Source organism: Nanorana parkeri, unplaced genomic scaffold (assembly GCF_000935625.1).
Source record: "Nanorana parkeri isolate BGI_ZX_2015 unplaced genomic scaffold, ASM93562v1 scaffold703, whole genome shotgun sequence".
NCBI lineage: Eukaryota > Metazoa > Chordata > Amphibia > Anura > Dicroglossidae > Nanorana > Nanorana parkeri.
Window position 1 is genome coordinate 201,292 of NW_017306971.1, and position 16,749 is coordinate 218,040.

General features: G+C 37.6%; 1 protein-coding gene across 1 annotated transcript in view; it reads left to right on the forward strand.

The window, feature by feature from the left end:
- The window catches only part of LOC108792938 (glutamate receptor ionotropic, kainate 2), a 542,451-nt gene that overhangs the window by 155,998 nt on the left and 369,704 nt on the right, over positions 1-16,749 (forward strand). The gene's annotated exons all lie outside the window — the stretch shown is intronic.

The following is a 16,749-nucleotide window of genomic DNA, read 5'->3' on the forward strand; positions in this document are numbered from 1 at the left end:
GGCAGACACATGATGCTGCTGAGAGCCAAATTCCAGACCCAGACTTTTTCCCACCCACTATCAGTATTATTCACAAAAGGATGAAGGCAGGAGAAGGAAACAATCTAGGCCAAATTAGCTGATTTGGAAACATTCTCCAATTCAGCTCACTTTCCAGTTCAACTATTTTGGCCTAGATTGTTTACTTATCCTAAGTTCTCCAAACTCCTCACCCTTTTGTGAATGACCCTGTATGTGTGTATGTTTTTTAACATTAGTTACATACATTTTTGTATTATTTTAATTTTGTATTTCTTACTTTTTTTCCTTGTAAGGCCATGCCTACTTTGGTCAAACATCAAGGGCAGGGATGGCAATGTTGTAAGCTATCATATCCATTGACTATTGGGTGTCAAGAATGTACCACTGGCTGAAGGTGCCCAATATGCACTTGAGGTACCAGCCTGCCCTGATGCACATGAAATGTTAGAGAGGGTCTTCAGCCCAGCATGGGGGATTTGTGACTGAGAATGTGACATTTAATAACCTGTGATTAGGGTGTGCAAAATGTTTGTTGCACATTGTTTTTATATATTTTTTTCAAAGCATGCAGTGAGGTGCTTCAACAAAGAGGGCAGCTCTTGAATGACTTTTAGCAACAAACACCAGACAGCTGGCAAACAGCAGGGCATTTTTAATGAAGGAGAATTAATATAGAGACAAAGAGCTCAGGCTGGGGCGTTTGTGCTAAAATTAAGATAACGCAGAGGATACACCGTTGTAAAATTAGCTAGTAGGATTGAGCAAATGTTTCTGGGTTTTATTCACAAAGCATTTGACAAATCAATTCTGCCCATTTTCAGTGCTAATTGGCAAGGGATTGTCAAATAAAAGGCATGGGGAGCTGGGCAATGCATTGGGTGACATCTACTAATGCAAAGAATTTAAGGAATACTGTTTTTTTATGCAACTTTGAGGGTCATGTGGGAAATAACACCGATCTCTTTAATTACATGACTGGGGCCGGCATGTAAGCTGTAAATAGTGATGCGGGACAGGATGACATTAGTGACACTATATTCTGGCATCACATATTTAGCATGTGTAATAGATTTACATCTTAGATTTGCATAACAGATTTACTTTTACATTATTCCTTGACTTAAATACAGCAACCCAATATAATGCATTTCAAGTTGAAAAAAGTATTTTTAAGTAGTTTTTTCTGCAACACCTGTGTTTTTTTATCTAGCAGTAATAGCTAGAATTGGTCAGTGGAAGCAGCAGCCATAACAGATCTAAATGCTATTGATAGGTTTACACTTCCAAACAAAAAAGCTAAAGCTCTCACGTTTGTGCCAATTGCCAAACAGTGGCAAATAGTTTCACAGTTCAGCATTGAAGCAACTGGCATAGACTGCATTTTGAAAAGGACACAATGTGTGCAGCAGTTCAGGCCAAGTATACATAATAAAGCTTATTTTTACACTAATAATGGAATAAACATTGTGCACACTGCTTTGCATTATTTTAACAAACGTTTGTAGACTGCATTTGCTTAACCACATCCCTCATTTAGCATTGAAGGAGCAAAAAGCAATTTAGTGTATGCTTTTGCATTATTAAAGTATAAGGAATATAGTATACATTGCATAGGAAGTATTTCAACAATCTCTTATAGTCCTCACTGGCTAACCACATCCCTCAATTAGCTTTTTAGGACAAAACAAAAAAACAATTTAAAGCTTATAGTTGTTAGACTAAATAGAAGTTTTGTAGTACACATACTGTAAATGCAGTATTTCTACAATCTCTTGTAGGCCTCATTGGCTAAACAACATCTTTCAGTTTGCTTTGCAGGAACAAAAAACAATTTAAAACTAATATTTTTCTAATTAAAATAGAAGTATTATGGTCTACACTGCATATGCATTATTTCAAACAAATCTTATTGACCTAATTGGCTAAACCACATCCCTAATTTAGCTTTTAAGGGACAAACAAGTGAAAATATATATTTTTTCAGATTTAATTTAAAGTAATATGGTAAAGAAACACTGCCCAAGTATTATTTTACAAAAATCACTTGTAGGCATTATTAGCTAAATAACATCCCTCATTTTGCTTTGGATGAACATATAACTATTTATTTTTTAAATCTATTTTTCACATTTTAAACAGTGTCCACAGTCAGTTTTTATTAAAAACCAACAAACATAGTTCTTACATAGTATTTAAAAAAAATGGGGCCATATTTTACACAGGAGATACACCAGGCGTATAATTAAAAGAGTGAAGGAGTACAATTGGGAGACAGTTGTCATCCCTTAACAGGAAATATCTGAACAAAGACCTTCATAGCAGCAGCGCCACATATTACTTTAATGAAAGCTGCAGATATAGAAAGATTGAAAACTGCTTTTGAAACTACATTAACATGTTAAAGTTAATATGATATTTTGGTGATTGGGTGTAATTCTACATTAACAACTGCTTTGTAATGTTTGTAAACAGCAGTGGGCAATCTGCTGACTCAAAGTGCGGATAAATTACAAGTGCACTGAATTAAAACATTACAAATTTTTAGGGACTGCCGGATGAAAATTGTGCCAAACTGACTTGATGGCAATTCAACAAACTTGTATCTATAATATAAATTATCCTAAATAAAATGTTCTGCGCAGTGGGCCATCATATATTTTGTTTAACATGACAGTTCCATATTCCCTCCTAACTTGGATATGTTTGGTGTTCAGATAGAGCCAAAACAGATTTATTAGTCTGCTACATGATTCATCCATTGCCACAAGAATGATGATACAACTTAACATTAAACATTATTTGTCAACACAAAATTTTTTCCATTAATATAATTGTTAGTAAAAGAAACCTTTTTACAGCAAAAGTTAAAAGAAATGCAATGATGCATTTGATTCATTGCACTAAACATCATTCAGCAGCAAGTGTTCTAAAGAGAACCAAGCAAATAAAGTATCAAATGTAAGTTATATTGTGACACCCTTGAGTATTTCTGTGTATAAATAGCCACCTGAAGTAACTATGTATTGCTAACTAGGAAACCATGTACACTATAAAACAAGAGCTCTGTCAATAAAAACATAAAATATAGCCCTGTTCGCTCAGTAACTGGAAACTAGGTTGTTATATATTACACTAATAAAAAAAACTGCAAATAAGATCATAATAATGAGAATAGGTTACGAATAATTTCCACTGTCCATCACTTAATAACTGCAACTTTCAGATCAGGTATGTTTAGTGCAGTTATTAAAGCCCAATCTGCCCAGGATGCCTCATAAATCCACATCTAGTTTACTTCTACAAGTATAGTAAAACTGTTATAAACTTTGGTAAGTCTGACTGAGCTAATGATAAAAAATGCATAAGGATTAACCTTTAATGAAAACAACATGCCATTAAAATGAGTAGATCCATGTAGTTGATGCTATATGCACAATCAACACAAGTAACGCAGCAAACATAGCAACCTGTATGGGCGAAGTTAAACATATTAGAAATGATCCACCTATAGCTAGGCAAAATAAAAAACGTAGCGGAGAGCCGGATAATACTTTGTATTCCAAAAGTAGGTCAAAAATTAAATGTATGTACACCAATGCTAGAAGCCTAGCAAATAAAGTAGAAGAGCTAGAAATTATGATACTCGAAGAAAACTTCGATATAGTGGGAATAACGGAAACCTGGCTAGATAACACACATGACTGGGCCACTAACATAGAAGGGTACAACGTGTTCAGGAGGGACTAGTGTGGGAGAAGGGGGGGAGTTTGCATTTATGTTAAAAATTATTTAAGGGTGCACATAAGGGATGACATAGCGTTAAATGGCGGGGAAGACGTGAAATCGATGTGGCTAGAACTTGACAGGTCGGAGACTAGCCGTAAACTTATTGTTGGAGTCTGTTATAAACCTCCAGATATAGGGGGGAGGAGGAGGCTCAGCTATAATGCCAGATAGAAACAGCTGGGAAGCAGGGTAATGTCATTGTTATGGGTGACTTCAATTATCCAGACATAAACTGGGCAAGCGGAACAAAGGCAGCCCGTTTTCTGAACATGTTGCGAGACAACTTCATGGATCAGATGGGGGAGGTCCCAACTAGGAAAAATGCAATCCTAGATTTAATCATTTCTAATAATGGGGAGTTAATTGAGGATATTGCAATTGGGGAGACACTGGGTAACAGTGATCACTATGTGATTACCTTCAATATTGGGTATAGAAACGGGAAGAGGGCTGGTCGGACAAAAACCCTAAACTTCAGGAAGGCTAACTTCGATAAGCTGCGCCAGCTCATGGGTGAAATTGAATGGGGAAATGTATTTCAGAAACTGAGCACTGACCAGAAGTGGGAATGTTTTAAGAACACACTACATAAGTCTATTACCAAGTGTATACCTTTGGGGAACAAAATTAAAAGATCAAAAACTAAGCCGGTATGGGTAAATAGATTGGTAAAGCAACTCATCAAGGACAGGAGAGTGGCATTTATAAAATATAAGACGGAAGGGACATCATTGGTGTTCGCAAATTACAAAGAATGTAACAAAAGATGCAAGAAATTAATTCGGGAAGCTAAAATAGAGTGTGAAAAACATATCGCCACAGTTAGTAAAAAGAATCCCAATTTTTTTTACCAGTACATAAATAGTAAAAGAGTAAGAAAGGAGCAGATAGGCCCATTAATGGATGATAAAAGGGAATTAATCACAAACGACAGAGAGAGGGCCAAGGAATTAAATACCTTTTTCTCATCAGTATACACTAAGGAAAAAGACGGGTTTAAGCAAGTCTTTCTTTATTAGAGTTTACAGAATACATTACAGTCGGCAAAGTACAAATCATGGAGTACATTACATCATCCTGTAGCCAGCCGGCCACACGAGATATGCAAGATATTCTGTTATTTTCTTCTTGAAAACAGGTAGAAAGTAAAATTCTTAATAAACAATGAACAATTGGTTTCAAAACATTGACCTCCATGCACCACCATATTCATTACTCAGAGAAAATATAAGTTATACATGGGAGCGTGCGTGTATTATGAGAGATTGCAAAGCTACGTAAGGAGAATGTCGATGTGGTGGTGGAGTGGGGAGGGGGAGTCGGGGGTTGTGAGATCCATAAAGCTTGTTGTATTTCGTTATATTTTGTTATATTTTACTGCACTGCAAAATAAGCCAATCAGTGATAATATTATATGTGGTAATACCAATCTATCTGCTGATAAGTGGAAAAAATAAAGGAGAGGGTAGTGAAGTGAGAATTGGAAAGTGAAAAGTATAGAGGATTTCACTCGGGAGAACTCCTAACCAAGATAAAACTTAAAAATAGAGATGCCAATAAAGTTACAGATACCATCACCTTTTGCTCCTTCTGTATTTGGGTGTGATTTCCCCTTGTCAGGATATGAAAATTATAACACATCTAGATCACCTAAGGACCCATCTAGTTTAGCCAGGAGGTACCATGACGAGTGCTGAAATAGCATCATCACGTCCTGCAATTGGGGTTTAGTCAGTTCATGTAGTAAGAATGGAGTCCAGGTTTCGAAAAATCTACCTGTGGCCCGTTGAGTTTGTTTGGTATCGAGTTTATGAAGTAACATGAGGTGATGTAACGTGGTCTTAACATCCTCTACAGTTGGGGGGGTATGAAGAAGCCATGCTTTGAGGATATTTTTTTTGGCAGCAAGGAGACAGTAGTGCTCCCATTGTGTTACCGATGTGCGAATGTCCCCTTGGGGGCTGTGATTAACGTGAAATAGGCAGAAAGACGGTGTTAGTGTCCCCGACACATCCGCTAGTTCCCCCATGTAGCGATAGACGTTGTCCCAGAAATTTTTAATGTTGGGACAGGTCCAGAACAGATGGGTCAAGTTAGGTTTCGGGATCTTGCATTTTGGGCAAGCCTGAAGCCAGTCCGCATGTGGGAGCTTAGGGCCAAAATTGAACGCACAGTATGCTCTATGTATTAGTTTAAACTGTACCTCCCTCCACTGTTCACTACACACATTTTTACATACTGCATGCCAACCTTTAAGCAAAAGATCATAAGATGATTCTGGGGATAATGATAATAATTCGGCCCATTTGTAGGCAAAACACGGTAGCTTGGGAGATTCCTCATCAGGATGTGGACGGAGGATAGCGTAGATGTGTGGTAACGATAATTTATGCTCAGGGTGAGCCAACGTCTCCGAAAAAGGAGAATGTCTAACCGGACCCATGAGAAGGCTATGTTGAGATTTAATGAAGGCGGAGACTTGGCCATATTGGAGAAAATGTTTGGGGGATACTCGAGTATGTTCAATAAGGTCCTGAAACGACCTGCAAGTGCCTTGGGGGGTTAGTAGATCTTGTAATGTCTTAATGCCTTTACCATGCCATATGCGAAAGATTGGCGAGGAATTTCCCACTGGGAACATAGGTGTGGACAGGAGGGGCATTAGGGGTGTGGTTATGCCCGGCAGTTTACTCAATCTTCTTACCTCCCTCCAGGTGATTACCGTATCTCTAATTAGAATATTTTGTTTAATATAATCAGGTAGCTTCTGGAAGGACGTATGTAAAGTACCAGCAAGCGACCAAGGGTGAGTCAAGTTCTGTTCCAGGCCCGTATTGGAATAATATTCGGTTTCATGGGTCCAATCTCTCATATGTCTAGCAAGACATGCCAGATTGTACAAACGTAAATTAGGGACATTGGCACCCAGGTGGGATCTTGGGTTTTGGAGTGTTTTTAGCGCAATCCTTGGTTTCTTGTTTTTCCAAATAAAGGTATTGAAGGCCCTATTTAGCATTTGTATGTCTTTATGTTTGAGCAGAAGAGGTAAGGTCTGAAGTGGACATAGGAGGCGGGGGAAACTGATCATTTTGATTAAATGGCATCGCCCTAGCACAGATAAGGGGAGATTGGCCCATGCATGTACTTCCTGAAGAATTTTGCGGATGATGGGGGTAAAATTAAGAGTGTATAGTTCTAGTGGTTTTTTTGGTATGTGAATACCTAGATACTTGACCGATCTATTACGTAGTTGTAGGGGGTATTTAGTTATCCAGTGTGAGTTTTGGGTAGGGAATTGATCTTGAGGCCTGAGAACTTGCCAAATATGTTAATATGTTCAAAAATTCTAGGGATCTGAGTTTCAGGGTCAGTCAGGAATAGTAAAATATCATCAGCAAATAATAGGGTTTGGATAGTGTGAGTGCCTATTTGGAGTCCCTGAAATATATTTGGGGAGGAAAGTAGTCTAGCTAGGGGTTCGATGGCCAGATTGAAGAGCAACGGAGATAGCGGGCAACCCTGACGCGTCCCTCTATGTAGTGAAAAAGGGAGGGGAGAGGAATGTGGATGTGAATATCTGCGCAGTTGGGGACGAATATAAAGTGGCTATATACCCAAGGAATACCCCCCCAAAACCCATGTGCTGAAGAACTCTAAGGAGCCATCTCCAACTAACGCTGTCGAACGCCTTCTCTGCATCCAGAGCCAAAAGGGCTGCTGAACGCATAGAAGGCGTCGACAAGCGACAGTGTTCCAGCGCCGTGATGGCTTTTCTTATGTTAATAACTGCAGACCTTCCCGTTACAAATCCCGCTTGGGCAGGTGCTATAAGTGAGGGTAGTATGGATGCCAGTCTATCAGCCATAATTTTGGAGAGGTATTTAGCGTCTTGGTTCAATAACGATATAGGGTGGTATGATCCCGGGTTCATAGGGAAAAGACGGGTTTAATGTAGATAATAATGCACATAGTTCATCGCAAAATATTCCACAGTGGTTAACAAAAACCAAGATACAACACAGACTAGAATTACTTAATGCAAATAAAGCATTAGGACCAGATAACCTACACCCCAAGGTACTTAAAGAACTAAACCAGGTTATAGCTATTCATAATTTTTAAAGATTCCTTAATGACTGGCAGAGTGCCAATTGACTGGCGAGAGCTACGTTAGTTCCAATATTCCAAAAAGGGTCCAGATGCCATCCGGGAAACTACAGACCAGTTAGTCTTACATCGGTGGTTTGTAAAGTGTTAGCGGGAATGATTAAGGACCACCTAGTAGAATTTGTTCAGGATAATGGCATAGTAAATGACAACCAGCATGGATTTTGGAAAGACCGTTCTTGTCAGACTAACCTGCTAACTTTTTACGAAGAGGTAAGTAGAGATCTGGACGGAGGGAGGCCGGTGGATGTGGTATACTTGGACTTCGCTAAAGCATTTGACACAGTACCTCATAAACGTTTACTATACAAGCTGAGGTCTATGGGTATAGACGAATTAATGTGTACATGGATAGAGAACTGGCTAAAGGAACTGGTACAAAGAGTATTGATAAATGGCACCTTCTCAGATTGGGCTAGGGTCATGAGCGGCGTTCCGCATGGGTCTGTCCTGGGCCGCATGCTGTTTAATGTATCCATTAACGATATTGGGGAAACACATGTTTCAGTGTTTGCTGATGATACTAAAATCGGAAGGAGAATAGTCACTGAATCTGACACTATAACATTACGGGGGGATCTGGATAAAATAGGGGAGTGGGCAACCACATGGCAGATGAGGTTTAATGTGGATAAATGTAGAGTTGTTCATTTTGGGGTTAAAAACAAGAAAATGGATTACACACTAATGGGAGCTCCCCTCGGAAAATCCGAAAGGGAAACAGATTTGAGGGTCATTGTAGACCACAAGCTGAAAAATTGTTTGCAGTGTCAGGCTGCAGTAAACAAAGCAAGTAGATTCCTTTCCTGTATTAAGAGGGGAATGTTTTGCAGGGCAAAGTCCGTAATTATGCCACTTTATAGGTCACTGGTTCAGCCTCATCTGGAGTATGCGGTCCAGTTTTGGGCACCAGTGAACAGGCAGGATGTCCTTGAACTGGAGAGGGTCCAGAGGAGGGCAACCAAAATCATAAAGGGGATGGATGACCTGAGTTATGAGAACAGGCTTTTAAAATTAAACATGTTCTCCTTGGAAGTAAGGGGATTAAGGGGGGACATGATTTTCATCATAGTATCCTTGGTTTGTACTTAAATGAGTCTGCAATTGAAGTGCAGCACAGGGAACTGGAAGTTCAGTTTGTGGTATAAACTATGCAATATGGTGTCGAATAGGATAAAGGATCTTGATAAAAATGATCATAAAACAACCGTAAAAATCCAATAGATATCCAATAAATAACATGTAATTGCTAAACCAGCTACTGACAGACTCTGTCCTTCACCACTTGTCAGATTCAAGTAAGGATTCTCATCTCCTTCCAATGAAGGATTCTTCTTCATATTTGTCATTTGCAGATACCCTATACTTTGTATTCCTAATCCAGTCGAGTATATATTTTCTTCAATTTTCAAGGTAATATACATTTGTTACATTTTCTAATGTAATCTTTCTAAAGTTTTAACTTTATTTAAATTGAACAGGCTGTGGCTATTCTTACAACAGTTTCCCATAGCTAAAGCTATAGCTATATTGATTTTAACATTTATGAAATATATATTGGATATCTATTGGCTTTTTATGTTTGTTTTATTTATGCCATATTCATTTAGGCTTTTAGGTTCAGGTTGTCACAAGAACTAAAATGGGACAAAAAACGTATATCAGCTTTGACTATCCCCCAGTCTATTCAGATTGTTTTTAAGTTTGGGACTTAGAAATACTTTAACTGAGACCCTACAAAAAAAACACATATGCTTTCTTCTGTCCATCATTGTTGTCAGCAATAACATTTGTGTTTGCAGCTTTATCTATATAGAAGTACAACACTACTGATTCTAATTCCTTAATATGGTAACACTATTATTTATTCAGAATTTTTCTCAACCTGTAGTGTCATAAGTATGTGTACTGAGAGCTTGTTCACCATTGATTATTTGTGGACGACAACTTTTGCAGCGCTTTTTAAAAAAAATGTCTTATGTTATTATGAGAGGCCTATTATATGTGGCAGACAATTTAGATTTTAAATGAGATCAAATGAGCATCAAATGTGTTTATCTGGTTCTTTTTGTCCTAGATCATGGCACATTTAATAACAGCCTAAATATTAGTCTCTTATTAATGTCTAAATTAGTTGTATGTACTATAGAAATATAGTTTTAACAAAGTATAGTATACTTTACAGGTTTGACTAACTAAACCATACCTGTTTAAGATAAATATGCATGTGTTACATGTATGAGGTATCTGGAAACTTTTCATTAGTTACATCCATAATTTATAAGTGTGATGGCCATGATGTCACAGCCAGCTCCGCCCAGTTGTTATTGTTTAATGACAGATCAGCATCCCCAGGTCTTTTAGGGACTCTGATCTGTCATTATAACTGGACTGTCATTATAACTAAGTCCCGCAGATAGGCGAAACTTTCATTAGTTACATCCATAATTTATAAGCGTGATGTGCTAAAATGAAGGGGGTTATTCATGAAGGATCCTTCAACTCTCTTCGGCACGGAACCCTTTGGTTCAGTCGAACCGAAGGACTGATGCACAGGCTATTCACAATAGCAGGGCGAATGGCCTGCCAAAGGCCGGCCATAAGCCCCGCAAATGACAGATGGGCGGAGCTAACCGTGATCTCAGTTATAATGGCAGCCCAGTTATAATGACAGATCAGAGTCTGTAAATGACCTGGGGAAGCTGATCTGTCATTAACAATAACAACTGGGCGGAGCTGGCTGTGACATCATGGCCAGCTCAGCCCAGTTGTTATTCATTGGTCGGGACCTGCTAGAACACTCTAGCAGGTGCCGGCCAATAGGAAAAAGTTGGGTGGAGCTAGCTGTCACTGCTAGCCCCGTCCAATTGGTTTTTTTTTCTTTAAAAAAATCTTTATTTTTTAATTGTACTATTTATTTCCATTTTAAAATAATTTTTTCAACCTTTTTTTAAACTCTTTTCATTGATGTTATATTCTTCTTGGTACCACGGAGGTACCGAGCAGAAAAGATAGCTGAATGCCGCTCAGCAGCATATGGCTATTTACTCACTGCCGTTTGGCCCCTATGAGAATAGGGACAAACAACAGCGAGTGAGCTGCCAGAGCTTCGGCTCAGCCGATCCAGATGTTGGATTGGCTGGTTTGAACTCCTTCTGCACTTCGGCTCAGCCGAACATGCAGAGCATGTTCAGCTGACCAAAGTGCAGCCAAAGGCAGTCGATGTACGGCTGATTTCAGCTGATGTGTGTGAATAGCCAAACGTTGTTCGGATCACTTCACTTGGGCTGGGTTATTCACTCGGCTGCCTTTGGCAGCTTTGTGAATAACCCCCTAAGTCTCAACCACAACTTAAATTCTCAGTATTACACAAACTGTTTTGGTGATTTTAGGCTAACAAAATATTTATTCAGTATGCTGAAAAAATCTTTTGATAAACACCATGGATTTTAAAATTATGTAAAATATATTATACATAGTTCCCAAATGTGCCTAATTTTCCTCTTTTGAAACCTAAACCTGCTAAGCTTTCCTTTTAGTCTAACGTATGAGCCTCTAAAAATATGTTCTATGCAATGACTAAAAATATTTTATTGCAAGCAAACTTTTATCCAACATCTAAAAGATTGAATTTGCTATTTTGAAAAGCCAGTATCAAGGAAACACGGTGATAAAAAAACAAGCAAGTGGGATTAAAATGCCCCTGTGCCCAAGTTATAGATATTATAGTATTTACATTTTCTTAACAAAAAATAAAAGAGCTTCAATACACACCATCGCTGACTTCTCTAGCTGCTTGTACTATGAAGTAATGAATGTCACAATGATTCTCAAAGTGCACAACAAGGACTCTAAGATTGAGGTTAGAAGCACCTGCTGTGTGTTTACATTAGGGGCCTGGCAGGCTGCCAAGATTCTAGTGCACTAGAAAGTACTAGGACAAGAATAATGGTTTCAGTGCCTCTGTTGTGAGCTTGGGGGAGGACTTGATCTGGGAACAGGTACATTTTAAACAATAATTATTGGCATATTAGTTCTTAATTGTCCATGTTATGAGGGGTGTGACAGGGGTGTACCTTTTGTCCACAAACATTTTGCTAAAAGGTATCCCTCTTTTTCATTTCAGAAGGTTGGAAGGTATTTATTATCTTCAGTTATGAAATTTTAAACTTTATCTCAACAATGGTCAGCACACCTGACAATGAATGTGAATCAGTTAACAGTTGATACCTCATATTGATGCTACCTGCAGTAAAAGGTATATGTGAGATTTACACACTTTAACTGAACACTGTATACACATAATGTGTGATCCTATATACTGTGTGTACATATATATATATATATATATATATATGTTTGAGGCCAATTATTGGCCGGATTTGTGGATATATATAGTTAAAGATTTTTTTATTTCACTCTTAACTGTTTAATACAGTTACAAATTATCCTTTTATTCCCTAAGATTTTAATAAAATGCTTAAGCATATGCTTGAAATGTGCTGTTTAATAATCCCCAACTGTGCAGCTCTGCAGTTGATATCAGGAAAAGACACTTCACAAAATAAATGGAAAACATTGCATATTATCGGAGGAATAATAAAGAACCATGACATTAAAATTGATTCTTAAATGAGTAATTTTTACAGCTCCTGCTGCAAATATGCCCATATCAGTAATGCATCGTCTTTGATTATTAATTGCTTAAGTTCTTTGGATGGCACTGTCTTGCAGTTGAACATCTGCTTCTATTTGCTGGATTAATATAAGCGTTATCTTTTGGTATGCAGAAATGTACTTAGCATATTACACAACTAAACTCTTTATTGTACATTAAAATATGACCTTGACTATATCCTTGTTTATATGTTTATATTTCATAAAATTATGAATATTAGTAGCATTTTAAAGAAAATGTTAACAATGTTACTAGAAACCAGAACTTGATAAAACGTAAGTTAAAAATCCCAAGTCTGGCTACTCATTATTATCTTCTTTCACTATCCACTTACAAGGTTCAAAACAACTGTATTTTTGTGTTTTTTTTTTTAACATTGCCATTGTAGTGTTTTGCAGTTGCATAAAGGCAATGGAAGTATCCTATCTTTTCTTTTCTTCTTATATGAGGCTGTTGCGGACCTTTTCGCACAACTTTAATTTTTTACATGATTGATGAAGGGAGGGGTTTGTGTTATGTTAAAAATTTGTGTTGCATAGTTTTGTTTTTTTTAATGAAAAAACTAGACATGAAGTACTAAGGTCTCCTTTACCAGTTCACGTGGAAATAAATATCAAGTTAACATACTTTCCATCATTCCAGCACCATTGGTAATGCAGAAGTGCATGTCATCTGGCAGCACTGAGCTTGTATTTTGAGGTAGGCCCTCTTCTAAAGCACTAAACGATATATGGGCTGACATTTGCATAGCAGGGGGACAACGTGGTTGTGAACATATTCCTGTGGGGATACTAGCACAAATTCCTGTGTACATGTGTGCTAAGCAGAAATCAATTAAAGAATGGACTGTGACATCAAGACCTTCATTTTCAAAACTTTTGTCTGGCATATAGTCGGGCGGATACTGTTCACATGGCATTAGTGCCCTATGGACTTTCCTAATGCTTGTTTGAAGTGTACTTTTGATCAGTATATTTTACATTTGCCTGCAACACATATACTTTCAACATAGACTTCTTTAGAATGTGCAAAGACACAAAGAAAAAAAACAAGAATCATATGGTATTATCACATTACTGGGATATGTGAAAGGGCTTGTTGTTGGAGTTGTTATTGTTGCTGTTTATCTACCATCTTCAATAGAAGTGAGCTAAATATATTTTTATTCTACATTAATTCGCACCCCCTACTCTGTGTGCCCTTATACTGTCTGGTAACACTCAATGTAATAATCTGGTATAAAATATCTGATAATAATCTGTTTGTAAAATATTTTTCTCTGCATATCTAATGTTCTATTATTATTTTATTTTCACATAAATGAGAAAGAAAATTCATATATTTGCCATACTTTTACTTTTAGACCAAGTCTTTTTTGAAGCATCCTGTTATTTTCATCACATTGGTAGCGTAATTGTGGAGTTTTAGTTGTAAAGATACAATCACAAGGTTTCACGTTCAGCAGACAATCTCGTGGGATTGCTAGTGATTTTTTCACAAAGGTTGAGCTGTGTGTAGAGTATTCCACCTCTAGGGATCCTATTCACATTGATATTTGACCAGTATTCAATAAAGTCAGATGAAACTTGTCTCTTTCTCAAAGAGGTGCTCACAGACTCATTAACTGCAGAGATTCTGTCAGATCATTTATAAGTATCATAACCCAGCTGATCCCAGGGGATCATGAAAGTCCACACATGCAACTTGTCACTTGCTAGATTGAAAATATAATACATATTTTAAACCACTCAATTTACCCATATTATGACTTGAGACTGGCTTGGTTCCTGTTCTGCTTGTATAAAAAATGCATTGCTTATGCATTATGGTTGTATGCAATAGTTATTTGTCTAAACTTTTAGTAATGTTTAATTAGTCGAATGCGATCAAAGTTATATAAATAATTGTACAAGATGTTTCTACAAAAGAAAACACAGTAGAAAGATTTACAACCCAAGATGGCTTGAATATTAAAGCAACTATCTATCTAATGTTAAGGAAGCACCTGCAAAAAGTATAATTTTCTGTAAAGCAGAAATTACGGGATGAACATCACCATCACCATCTCAGCTATAATTTCACATTATTTAATAGTTACTTTGGCGTTTATCTCACCAGAAACATTTTAACAGTTGGAAATTAGCTATATGAATGACAGGTAGGGAGCTTGCTTAACACTGAAAATAGAGCTATTCAGATTAATTTATTATTACAGTCTAGTAAGTCAGGAGTGTATGTGCTCAAAGTACCCAAGAATGTTACTGTTGGGTTATGGTACATTCTCCGCAATTTTGAGAGTTGAGGGGAGGTGTTTTCTAAATGGGCATAATTTTGACCAAATATGAACAAATTTGCACAGCAGAACCCTTTCTTTCGGATAATACAAGGAAATTTTCCCTTAGCTTAGTGAATGAGATGAAGCTATGCTGACTGCCCCAACCAATTGTGTGCAGGCAAAAATACTGTTTTTGTACTTTCCTTGCATATGATCAGATAGTCTTTGCAAACTAACTTTTCACCACATTCACTAAGCTAAGTGCAAATTCCCTTGCACAGTGAACAGCCTTTTTGCCAATAGAAAATCAACCCCTATGTTTCCACTGACCATCCCCAATAAATGCAGGCAAATTCTTTCAGTTATGTGCTGAGTGTGTTTGGGTGTATGCTATAGTGTGCTAAATATAGCAGGGTGCATGCAGCTGCTATGCTATGCTGCTGACATTTAGAGGATTAAAATGTTTATCAGTATTTAATTGACCAATGTATTGATGTACCCATATTTTACCTCATCCACAATACACAGCACACATTAAGCCACACTTTTTTAGTTTTCCTTAGACCGCTTTTTCTTTTGAAAGATGCCCCAATTTTTTTGTCAATCAATATGTGTTAAATACATGTAAAAGTTGATATCTACCACCAAAGTCTGGTATATAGGCTTTATCCAGTAATTATAAAATGTATATATATATGTATATGTGAATAAAGAGGGAAACTAGGTTGAGGAAAGACTGAAAGTAGAAATGTCTAAATTGATTTTTGAATATGCAATTTGTTGGTGAATCAGCATATCTAACTATTGAAAACCAGATAGGGATTTGCATATTTCATAAAATATGTGAGTGCCAATTTGCATGATCTGCCTCATTTTGTGCAATTTATATTTTTAGGCAACTGGAAAGCATGAATAGTATGAATTGAGACAGATCATGTAAAATGCCACTCACATATTCTATGAAATGTTCAATCACAATTCACTGATGCAAAGTTAAACCTGGCGATCATCCAGCAGATAAGAAATCTGCAAATTCATAAGCTCAAAACTAGGAACTATGAAAAAACTTTTTAAAAAGGTAGGAGTTACATTTATAAATTAAATCTGTGCCGTTTGTATATATATAAAAAATACACAACAGATTCACCCAATTATCATCAGTAACTTGTTAGTATTATTGAATTATTAGTAATGATTCATTGGGAGGGGAGTATTTTAAGTATTTAAAAAAGAAGTCCTAGCAATATTTAGTTCCAAGTGGAAGGTGATTAAATGAGAACTATGAGGTGAGTGCTTTTCACTCATCCTCATAGTTCTAGCCGACCTGTGAGAATGAAACTGTAGTAGATCGGGAAGTGAGCGAACACATTCCAGCGTTCGCTCACTTCTTGATCCTGTCATGGCTCTCTGCCGTGACAGGGGAGGAACTGGGTTCCCCCTCCCCGCTCCTCCAGCACTGACTGATGGAACAGACGGGGAGGGGGCAGGTACAGCTGGCTCTGCTTCTAGATAGGCAGAGCCAGCTGTCACTCACGCAGCTGGGCGGATCCAGACATAATTGTCGGGATCCGCTTCAGCTGCGGCGTCTCATTATACCACGAGCTGTAGCTCATGGTATACTGAGCTTAGGGTGTCGGGAGGACGCTAGATGTGTGTTCTCCCGTTACCCTAAGGAGAACTATGGGGAAAAGCCCTAACCCCATAGCTCTCCTTTAAGGTACCTTCTTTTTGAGTTTATGCTTACCTCTGTTATATTTCACTTCTCCCTTGCTTTTTCTACTTCTTCAAAACTTTATGGGGATTATTCACAAAGCTGCCATAG